The sequence below is a fragment of the Tachyglossus aculeatus genome, chromosome 5 (genome assembly GCF_015852505.1).
Source record: "Tachyglossus aculeatus isolate mTacAcu1 chromosome 5, mTacAcu1.pri, whole genome shotgun sequence".
Taxonomy (NCBI): domain Eukaryota; kingdom Metazoa; phylum Chordata; class Mammalia; order Monotremata; family Tachyglossidae; genus Tachyglossus; species Tachyglossus aculeatus.
In genome coordinates, this window is record NC_052070.1 from 67,450,369 (window position 1) to 67,465,783 (window position 15,415).

Consider the following 15,415-nt stretch of genomic DNA (forward strand, 5'->3'; position numbering starts at 1 on the left):
GAAATGTAGTACTAGATTTATATTTTTGTAATACAACTTTAGAACAAGATACAATAAGAGTGACATATGAGTACCAAAACACATCAACACAAGCAAAATAGTTCAATCATATCGCCATACTGCATGGCATTCCAAGATACTGTCAAAGTTGAGCAGAAAGGACAATTCTATCCACCTAGTGAAGAGATTTGAGCCTGTGTAACTCACTTACTCTGCATCTTCTGGACAGAGACTGCTCCTGGGCTTAACTACAGGGAGCGTAAAAAGGTCTGGTCATCCCAGGTCTGACATTTAAAAGATTACAGTTAAGTATGGCCTTCCAAAGAAGCTATTTCAACAGATCTTCCACTTAGGATGAAAAATTCATCCTAACAAGATTCACTTCCACAATCCCACAAGTCAAATATTCCTTTAATGTCAGCTTTCTCTCCCCCGCCTGCTTCTCCCCTTTTTCCTAATCGGTTGTTTTTCAAGCTTGTTTTTACTAGCTGCCTTTGTACTGCATGTCCTTACTCTGCCCTTGAGCCCAGCCCCCTGAATCAAAGAAGCCATAACCAATATCAGAGGATATAGGAGCAAAGATCAAATATAGATCCAAATCAAATCAGAGAGTAAGGAATCCTCCCCTTGGAGGAGAAAGAAATAATACCGCAGCGGCTAACAGCATAAGCATTGAAGGTCAAAAAGATAAATAAGTGCAAGTAGCATGAGTAGTTAGATTTAGTAGTAATAGTATTTACAGGGCATTTGGGGCACTGAACTAGACACATGGAGAGCTAAGGGTAGATTGTTCCTTAAGGATAAACACCTTGTGCTTGATTCAATTTTACTTTCTAAAGTTCTTAGTTTAGTGAACTACACAGTAGATGCTCAATAAATACCAGTGATTAGGTGTTTAATGCCTGCAACTCAGGAATTCATAGGACAGTTCCAAAAATATGAACATCCTATCTACAAAAGATATAGGATCTTACAGATTCTTTAAAATCCCAGCAATTCAGTGGATGGACAGGTATACTTTGAGAGGAAAACAATATTTTAAACACAAGAGTTACACAGCAATCATCAATTCGAGCTACGTCCAGGCTAAATGCATGCCTTTTGGAAGCAGCATGACTTGGTGGAAAGATCATATTCCAGGAAGTCAGGAGGCCTGGTTCTAATCCGCCCACCACCACTTGCCAGCTGTGTGACTTTGGCCAAGCCACTTAACTTGACTGTGCCTCAATTTCCTCATCTGTAAAATGGGGATTCAATACTTGTTCTCCTCTTCCCTTAGACAGTGAGCTCAGTGTGGGACAGGAACTGTGTCCAACCTGATTACCTTATATCTCCCCTAAGACTTAACCAACACCACAGTTATTAATATAACACTTAGCCTGAATGAAGCCTTGTTAGATGGTGAAATGTCATCCAGCAGGGAATACATTTTGCCAAGATATCCTCTGGCCTTCCTAATTGCCAATGGTCCCAAAATGCCTGTAAAATTTGAGTCAGACCGTCTCTCCAAAAACCAACATGAGGCTTTCCCCATTGTATTGTTAAGGACCACATAGGTTCTGAGGAATGTTATTTAGAGGAACTGAGAGACCAAGTGATAGGACTCTGACCTCACTAGGCTATATATTTAATCAGTCAATGAATGGTATTAATTGAGTACCATCTGTGTGCAGAGCTAAACGCTAAGATCTTGAAAGTATACCAGGATACTGCACCAGACATTATCCCCGCCCTCAAGGGACCTTACAATCATTGGGGAAGATATAGAATCTTACAGATTCTTAAAAATCCCAGCAATTCAGTGGATGGACAGGTATACTTTGAGAGGAAAACAATATTTTAAACTTAGGACTTGTAACATTATTCATTTGGCTTTTCATGAAATATCTAAAACTGCACCTGGAACTGTTCATTATAATTTCAGATCCGGGAAAGAATAATTAAAGGGCCATTTGTTATCAAAAATTCAGCATACTGGGGAACAGTATTTGCTACATTGATTACATTGGGTGCGCCATTAGGTATGACACCCAGCTCTGGCAGCTACACAATTCGGCTTAGTGAAAAGAGCCCGGGCTTGGGAGTCAGAGGTCATGAGTTCTAATCCTCACCCTGCCACTTGTCTGCTGTGTGACCTTGGGCAAGTCACTTTACTTCTCTGGGCCTCAGTTCCCTCATCTGTAAAATGGGGATAGAGACTGTGAGCCCCACGTGGGACAACTTAATAACCTTGGATCTCCCCCAGCGTTTAGAGCCATGCTTGGCACATAGTAAGCACTTAAATACCAACATTATTATTATTATTATTATTATTATCATTATTAATTCTAAGCCTTCTGAAAAGGCAGACACTCTTCCTTAACTTCAGATCACGCACCTTAGCAAGGGGAGGGTGATATCCGGGGGCACTAGAGAGAAAGAAAAATATCTGGGTCTCCCTAGCCTATGCTGATAACATGCATGAAACGTGATCCTAGGTCTGCTTCATTGCATTCTACATTTATCGTTAGTGTCACAATTATTATTTTACAGTTATTGAATGCCCTTAGGGCCCGGTTTGCTGGGCAGAGTACATATTAAATACTGAACTTCATTTGATCAGCATCTACATGGTTAATTGTTCCGCTCTATCATTTGATGTTTTTCTTCAAATAAGCTCAGAACAGATGGACTTGAGATACCTTTGCATATTCAGTGCAGCAGACCTGCTTGGTTTCATAGGTGCGACAGAAACCAGGCTGGAAGCAAGCACCATCCAAACTCAAGCATACCAAGTCAGTTCTAATGCCAGCTGTGCCCCTGCCCTGTTGAGTCATCTTGGGCAAGTGCTTTAATCTCCTTTGCCTCATTTTCCTCACTGGTAAGATGGGTATAAGATTCCAACTCCTGCTGCCTCCTACATGATTCCCCACAAGTGGAATTGAGACTGAATCCCATTGAATCCTTGGTGCATAGTAAGCACTTAAATTATTGTAAAGGACCTGCCCAGAAGAAACGGGGTTCAAAACCTGGCTTCACCACTTGTCTGTTGGGCAAGTCACTTCACTTCTCTGGGCCTCAGTTACCTCATCTGTAAAATGGTGATTAAGGCTGTGAACCCCACGTGGGACAACCTGATCACCTTGTATTTACCCCAGCATTTAGAACTATGCTTTGTACATAGTAAGTGCTTAACAAATACCATTATTATTATCTGTGCCTAGTTGCCTCACCTGTAAAATGGGGATTAAGACTGTGAGCCCAATGGGGGACAGGGACTGTGTCCAACCTGATTAGTTTATATCTCCCTCAGAACTTCGAGCAGTGCTTGACACACAGTAAACACTTAACAAGTACCGTCATCATTATTATTATTAATAATAAAGCAAATCCACTTCAGGGCACGTTTTCAAGGACTAATAATGGAAAGCTGTACCTCCCCTCCCCCATTTTTTTTTTTGAGGCTCCTATGAGAAAGGAGAGCCAGTTTGCTGGTTCATTTCCCAGTCACTCTGTCGATGATTTTAGCACTTGGTTGGAATCAAGTTGCCTAACCCTCAAGTCTCTATCCGCAAAACTTTCAGGGCCAATAATCTGCAACTACAAAAGCACTTTAAATTAACACGAGTCCCATCATATTAGATACTGTGTGCAGAACACTGTACTAAATGTTTCTCCCCTTTTCTCTTCCACCTCCTTGTCCCTTCCTCCTCCTCGTCCCTTTCTCCTCTTCCTCCTCCTCCTTCCCCCACCCCTCCTCCTTTTCCATGGTGTAGTGGATACAGCGCAGGCCTGGGAGAAGGTCATACGTTCTAATCCCAACTCCATCAATTGTCTGCTGTGTGACCTTGGGAAAGTCAGTTCATTTCTCTAGGCCTCAGTTACCTCATCAGTAAGAATGGAAATTGAGACTGTGAGCCTGACATGGAACAGGGACTGTGTCCAACCTGATTTGCTTGTATCCACCCTAGCACTTGGTACAGTGCCTGGGACATAGTAAGTGCTTAACAAATACCATTATTATTATTACAACATAACAGCTGTTTAACACATTCTCTGTCCAAGAGGAGTTTACAGTCTAGAGGGAGAGACAGACATTAAAATAAAATATGGCTATGTACATAGTGCTTTAGGGCTCAGGGTGGAGTGAAAAAAGGGTGCAAATACAAGTGCAAGGAGACAGACAAGAAGAGAAGCAGCATGGCTCGGTGGAAAGAGCCCGGGCTTTGGAGTCAGAGGTCATGGGTTGGAATCCCGGCTCCGCCACTTGTCAGCTGTGTGACTTTGGGCAAGTCACTTCACTTCTCTGGGCCTCAGTTCCCTCATCTGGAAAATGGGGATTACGACTATGAGCCCCCCGTGGGACAACCTGATCACCTTGCATCTACCCCAGCGCTTAGAACAGTGCTTTGCACATAGTAAGCGCTTAACAAATACCACCATTATTATTATTATTATTAGACAAGAGAGAGGGAGTAGAGGAAATGAATCCTTCCATTCTCCTGCAGACAGTGGGCTTTCACCAGAATACATGCCCCTTAATCTTTTGCATATTTACCAGAAGTATCTGATCCACTCCTCCATGCTCCTTCCCTTTATCTTCCACTAGATTCTCTCCCTTCTACATTTCGTATATCTTCACTCACTACAATCCTGCTGGCTTAACTGTACTTCACTCTCTACCCTCCAGTTGCTGATCTCTTATTCATCATTTCTCTAGCCTGGAACTCCCCTCCCCACCAAATATGCTAAACAACAGCTTTCTCCATCTTCAAAGCTCTCCTAAAATCCCATCTCCCTTATGAAGTCTTCCACAAATAATTCCCCCCATTCCAAGTCTTGTCATCCTACCAGCACAACACAACACTTGTGTATTTATATCCACTCATTGCTTATTTATATGAGGATATTCAATCATTTATTCAGCTACTTCAACCTGACATAATTGTTATGAGACCTAGGTTCTAATCCCAGCGCTGCCACTTGCCTGTTGTGTGACCTTGGACAAGTTACTTAACTTCTCCATTCCTCAGTTTCCTTACCTGTAAAATGGGGAAGTAAATACCTGTTCTCCCTCCCCTTAAGACTATGATCCTCATGTGGGACGGGGCCTATGCCCAACCCAATTATCTTTTATCTACACCAGCACTTAGTACAGTGCTTGGCATAATAAGTGATTAAAAATTCCACTTCTATTATCATTGGTGATAACTTGTTCTTACTTTTGCTGCCACTATTTGTAAATCAGTTTTGTCTGCTTCTCCAATTTGATTGTAAGCTCTCTGAGACCAGGGAATATGTGTCTTGCTTTTGTTGTACTCTCCCAAGACCTTGACAATAATCAATTATCTACATTCATTTACTGTTCTCAGTAGTAATTTAATAAATGCAATTGACTGAATGATTTTTGTTCAAAGGGTAAAATACCCACAGCGGGAATATAATTGGCAACTTTTCTACTTTTTGTAGGTCCTGTAGATGAAATGGGGAAAATAATAGAACCCAATTCTAACAATTTCTCCTCTTTGAAGTCTTAGTCACGATTTTAGACATCAATCCTCTAACACATGCGAAGTAATCATGCAATACAGAAATCCAACTAGAATCCAAGGTAGAAAAGTCTAATTGGATCATTTTTTAAAATTTAAACTGACACCATCACAGACCCATAATAACGTTGAACAATGAAACACTTTAACCACATTTAGTAATAATACTGAAGTCAAGCTGGGCTGGGATTGTCTAATGATGCTTGACTTCCCAGTTCACTATTAATCTTACTAGTAGCAACCGGGCAGCTTTGCCAAAGGAAGGCAGTGGAGCTCTGTAGAAATACCGACAACTGGAGGCTTCAAAAATCTGTAAATTATTCAGCATGCTGAGGGACCACCAGAATATACTTCATTTTCTCTCCTTTGATTTTCAAAGAAAAAGTCCTTAATTGCTTCCTGAACAAGACTCAAGTGGGCCATTGACTTGTGCTGTAACATGACCTTATGAGAAACACTGGGAACTCTGAAATAAATCTGGAAGAGGCATTGTCTTTAAGCTCAAGACCCTGGCAAGGGATCTGAAGTCAGGGAAATACTGTTGAAAGACTGATACACTTTTGACCCACAGATCCTTTGACTATATGGCTTGAATTCTCCCCAAAACTGGGCTACTCTTCAAAAGTAGATTTTATTCAGAGTTTCTATTGTGGCAACGTAGAGAGTTTGTCCCTATCTGGGTCACTTCAGAGTTAACTCCTAGGCGGTAACTAGGTGGGAGTGCTAGACCACAGGAGGGACAAATGCAGAAGCAGAAGGGAGGGAAGAGGGGGGAAAAGGAGGAAGAGGGAAGAGGAGGTGGAAGAGCCAAGGAGACAGAAGAGCTGGGGCCTGAGGTTGGAGAAGCAGCATGGCCTAGTGGATAGAGCATGGGCCAGGGAATCAAAAGGACCTGGGTTCTAATCACAGCTCCGCTACTTGCCTGATTTGTTACCTCAGGTAAGTTGCTTCATTTCTCTGGACCTCAGTTACCAAATCTGTAAAATGGGGATTAAAACTGTGAGTCCCATTTGGGACATAGACTGTGTCCAACCTGATTCATTCATTCATTTATTCAATCATATTTATTGAGCACTTACTGTGTGCAGAGCACTGTACTAAGCGCTTGGGAAGTACAAGTTGGCAACATATAGAGATGGTCCCTACCCAACAGTGGGCTCACAGTCTAGAAGGGAGAGACAGAGAACAAAACAAAACATATTAACAAAATAAAATAAATAGAATAAGCATGTACAAATAAAATAAATAAAAACCTGATTAGCTTGTACCTACTCCAGTGCTTAGAAAGCAGTGCCCGGAACATAGTAAGTCCTTAACAAATATCGTGAAAACAGTCATTTACCCTCTATGGGCCTCCGTTTCCTCAGCTGTAAAATGGGAGTTACATTCCCATTCCTTCCCTCTTTGGTAAAAGGCTTTGTGTTTCTATTAGATTGCTTGGCACATGCAATCACTTAATAAATAGCGTAATTATCCCTCCACCAGACCACCAAGCCAAAGCATCGGGAACCTTGCCACCCTTCCCACCAAACCAGTCCTCTTTCTCCTGAGATGCCTTGTACAAGTTGGCTTGTGGGGGACCCACGCTGTAGCAATGTGCAGCCTATACAAATTTTAGTAGACCAGGCCTGGTCCCCTTCAAAACTGGACTTTTAGGACCTGCATCTTCATTTGGTCTTATACTTTGTTATGAATTTATATTATTTCATCTTCCCTCCTCAGTCTCTCACCCAACTCTGCCTCATGCTACCTTGTAGGCGATACACCCCTGGATGGACAGGGACAGTGTCAAAATTCCAACTGTGTTTTTTTTCCCCCAGCACTTACTATAGTGCTCTGTACACAATAAGCTCAATAAATAATATCACTAATTATTTATACCAGAGTACAGATCATGCTTGACACAAAGTAAGCATTTAAAAATAGCATCATTATTTCTGATGGTGCACTGTTGGAAGCATTGCTTTCAAACCAAAGGGCAACTTTACTATCAAACAATCAACTGTATTTATTAAGCACTTTCATGTGCAGAATACTGTCCTAATCACTTGGGGAAGTACAATACAGCAGAGTTGGTAGACAGGTTCCTTGCCCACAGTGAGTTTACAGTCTATAGGGGGGAGACAGACATTACTATAAATTATGGCTACATGTAAGTGGTGTAGGGCTGAGGGAGGGGCGATTAAAGGGTACAAATCTAAGTGCAAGGGAAATGATTAAGGGAGTGGGAGAAGAGGAAATGAGGGCTTAGTTAGGGAAGGCCTCTTGGAGGAGATATGCTTTTAATGCAGCTTTGAAGATGGAGAGAGTGATCATCTGATTATACCAGCATTATAAATCAATTCTATTTGAGTGCTCACTGTGTGCAGAGCACTGTTCTAGGCACTTGGGAGACTACAACTGCTCTTTCTGTTGTTGTGAAATAGAGAAAGAAAGTGGCCATCATTGAATAGTATGAAAATGAGAATGGTCAGGCACATCACGGACCACTCTATTGGAGAAATTTCAGAAGACTTCACCACCTCATATAATTCTACCATGATCTCAAGTCTTTCCACTCAGCTCCAGTATTTATAAATTGTTCAGCTCATTTCTCTCAGTTTTGTCTTTGTTTCAAGACCTATCTACACAGCCAGATTTTCATTATGCTATCTAAGCCACTCTTTACCCTGCTGCTTTGCTTTCATTGTGCAGGTGCCAAAAAGACTTCAAAATTATGAAAATCAATGTAGACACTCCCAGAGTGGGTGTCAATTTGGTCCATTTATTTTCCCTTTCACTGAAATTCCATAGCACTTCCCAAGAAAGCATCAAATAGGCACTACAATTCCTTTAGACGATTTTCTCTCGGAACTTCTTCCTTTTGGGTGGAGAGCTGCATAGTAACCACTGCCAGTTGAAATCATTTTCTTACACAGTCATGTGCACTCCTTGCATTTGAAAAGAGATGAGAATAAATCGGCACCTGGGCTAATATTCCCAAACTGTGAGGTAGCTTGGAAGTGAAGAAAATAGGGAGAGGGCCAAGAGACCATAAACTCAACTTTATGTCAGACTCAAGTTTCTGTTTAGAAGCTGAAGATAACACTTTTTCCATGGAGTTATTGTCTTACTGCAAATTGTCCTTTTCCATCCAAAATCCACAGTAATAGCCTTTTGGACTACTTTTATGCACTATCGCTACCCTTCCACTCTTTACCACCCATCCTCACAGAATTTTCCAAGTGCTAGACTTAGTTGTTCTTGGCAAAATGCCAGCAAAGAAAAAACTGTTTGTCAACTATGTTTCCTTTAAAATCTGGTTTTGAGTTGCTTGCATCATGCCATGATTGGTCTTAACATTTTTAAGACTAAGCATTAAAACTTAATATGCATCATGCATTTTAATATGAATATACAAATGACAAAAAAATAATATAATAGACTACCCCTTTCCCACATCCATCCTCTGGCCTGGAACTCACTCCCCCTCCACATATGCCAGATCACTTTATACTTTCCAAGATCACATTCCAGACCACTCTTCACTTCCCAAGTCTTAAAAGAGGTCTTTCCCAATTAATCCCTCTTTTCCCTCGCTTCCTATCCCTTCTGTGTCGTCTATGCCCTTGGATCTGTGACCTTTGGGCATTTGATATTTGCCCTGCCCTAAGCCCCACAGCTCTTATGCACATATCTAAATATTATAATTTATTTATGTAATGTGCCCCCCTACCCCAATCCCAAGACTGTAAACTCATTGCAGGAGGAAATTTGTTTACCAACTCTTGTGTTGTACTCTCCCAAACACTTGGTACAGTGCTCTGCACACAGTAAGTGCACAATAAATACCACTGATGATGATTCTAGTTAAAAGTGATTCTCATGGATGAACTCTATTGAATTTAGACTAAGTAGAGATAAATAATACTACAGTCGATTCTTCGTTAACATATTTTCATATGTGTTTTGGACAGAATGCAATTGAAGAACTAGGCACATTCTTTCAGCAATGTGCATCGGACTGTGAGCTCCAAGTGGGAAAGGGACTGTGGCCAATCAGATTAACGTGTATTTATCACAGACCTTAGAACAGTGCTTGGCATAAAATAAAGGTTTAATAAAATCATAATAATGCATTACTGGGGTAGAAGTCTGCATTTTATTGTTAGAAATAGTTGGGTACATGTATGTGCAGAACTTTTGTCAAGGTGTAGTAATGACATTTACCGAGCACTCACTTGATTCGGTGAGCAGTAGTGGGCACTCAGAATGAAGAGGTGACACATTCCCTGCCCACAGAAGCTTATACTCTGAAGGAGGAGGAGATACCAGGGCTTAGTAAAGTGCCCTGCACACAGTGAGCGCCACTGAATGTGATTGAATGAATGAATGAATGGGTGAGCATTATAGTGGGAATTTTTCATCATGCACAGTTTTTCACGCTATAAAAAAAAACTGTACCAAAGGAAACTGGTAGAATTTGAAATATTATCACATTTATTTCCCAAAGTTTTTTTCCACATTAAATCAAGACAAGAACAGCTTTATCCTCTTGGTTTTGGGACACCTTTAGACACCAGTTTGGATCAAGAAATGTAGGTAATCAAAGTGGTAGCTCTTGCTAGTCTTCCTACCATCTTCCATTCTAACTATTGCTTGAGCCATTGAGGTATGTTCTTCATGCATTTCACTGTGAGTCAGGTTTGGCAGACTCCCTGATTTCATAAATGGGTGGTAAGACTATGGAAATCCCAAACCATATCCAGAGGCAGAATGAAAACCTTCTATGCCTGGTGAGATATTAACAGGGGGAAGAATGTTTATTTTGATTAACTTACACATGTCAGTACAGCATGTGATGGCCTCTGCTTCTAGCTGTTTATCTGGCAAAGAGCAGGGCTACTCATCTGTTAACGTTCCCAGATCCCAGGCTGGACATTTTTTAGCGTTCCCTACCCTCACACATTTCACAAAAGCACTCAGCATCAGAAAATCCCAGCCCTGAAGGCTCAACTAAACCTGAATAATCCCCCAACAGACTTCCAGCTACAACATCTGCTACTGTTTTTGCTCATCCATCTCCAGAAAAAGGAGAGAGAAACACTGGTTCAAACATCCTTGCTCCCATCTCTCTAAGCAGTCATACCCCTCCTGTTGGAGTCTGTATCTATGCTAGTGGCTCTATTATTGTTATTATTAATAATGTATTTATTGAGTGCTTACTGTTTGCAAAGCACTGAATTAAGCAGTTGGGAGAGCTCTAGAGGAGTACAGGGATTCAGAATATACTACATTAATGGCACAAGCTTGAGAGAGAGGTAGGCGATTCTTCTTCTGTCAGCCCTGGTCCTGAATTTCCATCAGAGCCTGGTCAGAGACTTCTTTGGCCAAATTGGAGCCCTCACACCACTGCCCAGGACTACCTCCATGTAAGTTCCCTGAGGGCAAGGATAGTGCCTTCCAACTCTACTGTATTGTACTCTCCCAAGTGGTTTAATGGGAAGAGCACAAGCCTGGGAGACAGAGGGCCTGGCTTCTAAATGAGAAGCAGCATGGCTCAGAGCAAAGACCACAGGCTTTGGAGTCAGAGATCATGGGTTCAAATCCCAGCTCCGCCAGTTGTCAGCTGTGTGACTTTAGGCAAGTCACTTTACTTCTCTGTGTCTCAGTTACCTCATCTGTAAAATGGGGATTAAGACTCTAAGCCCCCCATGGGACAACCTGATCACCTTGTAACCTCCCCAGTGCTTAAAACAGTGCTTGGCACACAGTAAGCACTTAATGTTATTATTATTAATCCCAAATCTGCCACTTATCTGCTTTGTGACTTTACTTGGGCAAGTCACTTCACTTCTTTGAACCTCAGAGCATTCATTCATTCAATTGTATTTATTGAGCACTAACTGTGTACAGATCACTGTACTAAGTGCTTGGAAAGTACAGTTTGGCAACAGATAAAGACAATCCCTACCCAACAATGGGCTCGCAGTCTATAAAATGGGAGTTAAGTCTGTGAGCTCTTTGTGGGACAGGGACTGTTTTCAACCTGATTATCTTGTATCTAACCCAGTGTTTAGTACAGTGCCCAGCACACAGTAAGTGCTTAACAAATGCTATAAAACAAAAAAAAAAATCCTCTTCATCTGAGGACTCTACTCCATTTTTGTCATTTTTTTTTAAACAGGTAAAAGATTGTCTTGGTTTTATCATTGTCCTCACTGATCATCCACCTATCTACAAAGCTTAGGTCAGATAAAACAAATAAGAAATAGCATTGGGAGTCCCTGCACCTTTCTAAAACATCGTGGAGAGCAGCAAGAGCAATCAAGATATCAACATTTACCTTGTATCTACCCCAGCCATTAGTACGCTGCCTGGTATATAGTAAGTCCTCAACAAATACCATGAAAAGGAGTGTTTAATACAGTGCTCTGCACAAGGAGCACTCAATAAATGCAACTGATTTATTCCCAGATGCTATCCTATGATTAAAATTGCTGTTGGTTCAGTGGAAAGAGGACGGCCTCAGGAATCAGGAGGTCTTGGCTCTAGGACTCGCTCAAGAGCTTAGTACAGTGCTCTGCTCATGGTAAGCACTCAAATAGGATTGATAGTTAGTCCTGGCTCTGCAAGTAGAGGACAACCTCCTGGGGTTATTAATGGTGAAAGGAGATTGCCAGCTCCTTGAGGGCATGTATTTTTGTCTATCAACTCTGTTGTACTGTATTCTCCCAAGTACTTAGTACACTGTTCTGCACACAGTAAGCACTCAATAAATACCACTAATGGAGACTGACAGAGAAGCAGCATGGCTCAGTAAAAAGAGCACGGGCTCTGGAGTCAAATCCTGGCTCCACCAGTTGTCAGCTGTGTGACTTTGGGTAAGTCACTTAACTTCTCTGTGCCTCAGTTACCTCATCTGTAAAATGGGGATTAAGACTGTGAGCCCCCCATGGGACAACCTGATCACCTTGTAACCTTCCTAGCACTTAGAACACTGTTTTGCACATAGTAAGCACTTAATAAATGTCATCATTATTATTTCTAACCTAGGGCATTCCACTATTGGGGGGACAGGCCCAGGAGGAAATCTGAAAAATAACCAGCTTAAGTGAGTGGTGAAGATCACAGCAGCTACCAAGTCAACTGCTTGCTGGGTCGCAGGAATGTGGCCCGGCATTGGCCGTCAGATGCGGTCATTTGGCCTATATATTATTTATTTCTATTAATGTGTCTCCCTTACAGACTGTTGTGGGCAGGGAAAGGGTTTACCAACTGTTTTACTGAACTTTCCCAAGTGCTTAGTTCATTGGTCTGCATACAGAAAGGGCTAAATACCTTTTGATTGGACCATAAATGAGTCTTTCATGCCAAAAACCTTTGTGCCCGCAATGGGTTGCAGCTCATTGAACGCTGCAGGGAAGCAGCATGGCCTAGTAGATAGAGCATAGCCTGGAAGTCAGAAGGACCTGTGTTCTAATCCCGGCTCTGTCACTCGTCTGCTGTGGGACCTTGGACAAGTCAATTAACTTCTCTGTGCCTCAATTACCTCGTGTGTAAAATAGGGACTAAAACTGTGAGAACCAAGTGGGACATGGACAGTGTCCAACCTGATTTCCTTCAATCTACCCCAGCACTTGGAACAGTGCCTGGAACACAACACTTAACAAGTACCAGAAAATCAAAAAAAAATAAGCTCCTCCCACCAACTCATTTATCTCTTCATACCCCAGCACGAACACCAGTGGCATAGACACAGAAGTTTTAATGGCACAGTGCCAGCCACTATCACTACTATCAATTCCTCTTTGCAGGTTCTTGGGCTTGAAGCTGGTCCATTGTTCTCATCGGGAAATTCCATCATCATTGCCCTACTGCACTGCCCTAGAATGACTCCTGATGATTCTTTCTGTACACAGCAAAGTATCAACAACCTGATTGGCTTTTCGATTTTCTGCCTATGTGAATTAAAATTCCTTCAATTTGTGAAGACAGGTACCAACATTGCACATTTCAACAAATCTCCCGTGAAATTTAAAGAGCATAGCTGCAATTTAAGTACCTCTTTTAATGACCAAAGCATTCTCACATCTCATTTCAATCCATCAATTGTGTGGATTTATTATGGGCAGAGCCTTGTACTAAGTGCTTGGGAGAGTACAATAGAGTAGGTGGACATGCTCCCTGCCCCCAAGGAGCTTACATACTACAGGAAGCTTTCATTTCGATTATCTCATTTTCCTCACACCTGCCTCATAAGGAAGAATTATCCTTTTTCTAGATAGGGAAACTGAAGCAGAAAATGAGTGGGTTACTTGCCAAAGCCAACACAGCAGGTCAGTGGAAGACCCAGGCTTAGAACCCAGACTTAAGGAATCCCAGCCCTGCTCTTTTCCACTTAACTCCTCAGCCCAGCATCACGCTGTTTTTGCCAGATTACACACAGTCTCTTTCCAACTTGAGTTCTCTTGGCAGAACCTTTGAGTGTTCTTGGTAACAGATGCACTGCAAGGAAGGATGCTACAAGTTCTGTAACATAGCAATGCTGGGCTTGGGCAGCAGCTGCTCTTCAGTAGTGCAGTGTGTATACAACTTCATCGAAAGTGTTTAAAAAACAGATCACTCTGAAACCTTTACCACCTATGCAAAAATATCGTGTTTCCTGCTCCAACCACATCCTCTCTTGTTTCTTCCTTTTTTTTTTTTTTTGCTTTGCTGTTTGTTTTCTGCCATTGGTTTTAACAATCTGTTTATGTTGGGTTTTTTCCTTCTCCTGGCTGACTGAATTATCCCCAAGTGTCTTTAAATACTCCAACGTAATTCCCAGTGATTGTATTGACATGATGATAATGGTGGTGCCTAGAATCCCTGTTGCTAAACCCAGTCAATGATCCTCTAGGGAAATATTCATTATAAAAAAGGAAGTCAGACAGCACGGTCACTGGGGTTTCTGAACCAAGGAGCAAGCGCAGGGTCAGGAGAAGCCAGGTGGCATCCTCCAGGCCCTGAAGAGCTGGAAAAGTTTCTTCTTTGCTCATTTTGGTGCCATCTCTCCACGAGGCTGCTCGGAACAGGCAGCCTCTGGGCACTGTAGGAGAGTACAGTAGCAATCAAATTTATTGAATGCTTACTGTATGCAGAGCACTGTACTAAGCACTTGAGAGAATCAAAAGATGATACCCACGCTAAACATACACCCAGTCACTGCTGTCACCACCATAGGTCTCCTGTATGTATGATGGTGGGCTGCTCCATAAAAGGGTAAAGCTCTGTTGCCAGCAACAACAGAGCAGCCACAGGTGGCAGCCACAGTTGCAAGAATAGAAAGTGGAAGATTTTTTAAAACAATGCTTTACCTCATCTCTCTTGTCTCCTGGCTCTCCTCTTTCTCATCCATAACTGACTCTGCTGCCCGGATTGTTTTTGTGAAACTTTGCAAACCTCTCCCTATTCCTCAAAAGCCTCCCATAGTTACCTGTTGCTTGCATCAAGCAGAAAGTCCTGACCATTCACTCGACTCTCGTCCTTCTACTTATCTACTCTCTTCTCCCATTACACCCCAGCTTGCACTCTTTGTGACATTTAAGTCAGCCAATTCACTATGCCACACATCTCTCCCTTCAATGACCTCTTTTTGACACCCTTCCTTCTGCCTGGATATTTCTTCCCCTTCATTTCCAAAAACCCACTGCTGTTCCACCTTCAAAGTCCAGCCACATTTCCTCCAGGAGGCCTTCCCTGATTAATTTCTATTCCTCACCAACCCGCAAATCCTCCAACTCCCATTTCAACACTTAAGTACTCCCAAACCCTTCATAGTACTTATATACACATAACGATATTCTATTACTGCCTCCAACCTGTAATTTAGTTTAATGTCTGTTTCCCTTGCTAGATTGTAAACT

The 15,415-nt window shown here is 42.0% G+C and overlaps 1 long non-coding RNA gene across 1 annotated transcript in view; it reads left to right on the plus strand.

The window, feature by feature from the left end:
• LOC119928177 overlaps positions 1-15,415 on the plus strand; it is a 43,550-nt gene that overhangs the window by 19,175 nt on the left and 8,960 nt on the right. The window lies entirely within an intron of this gene.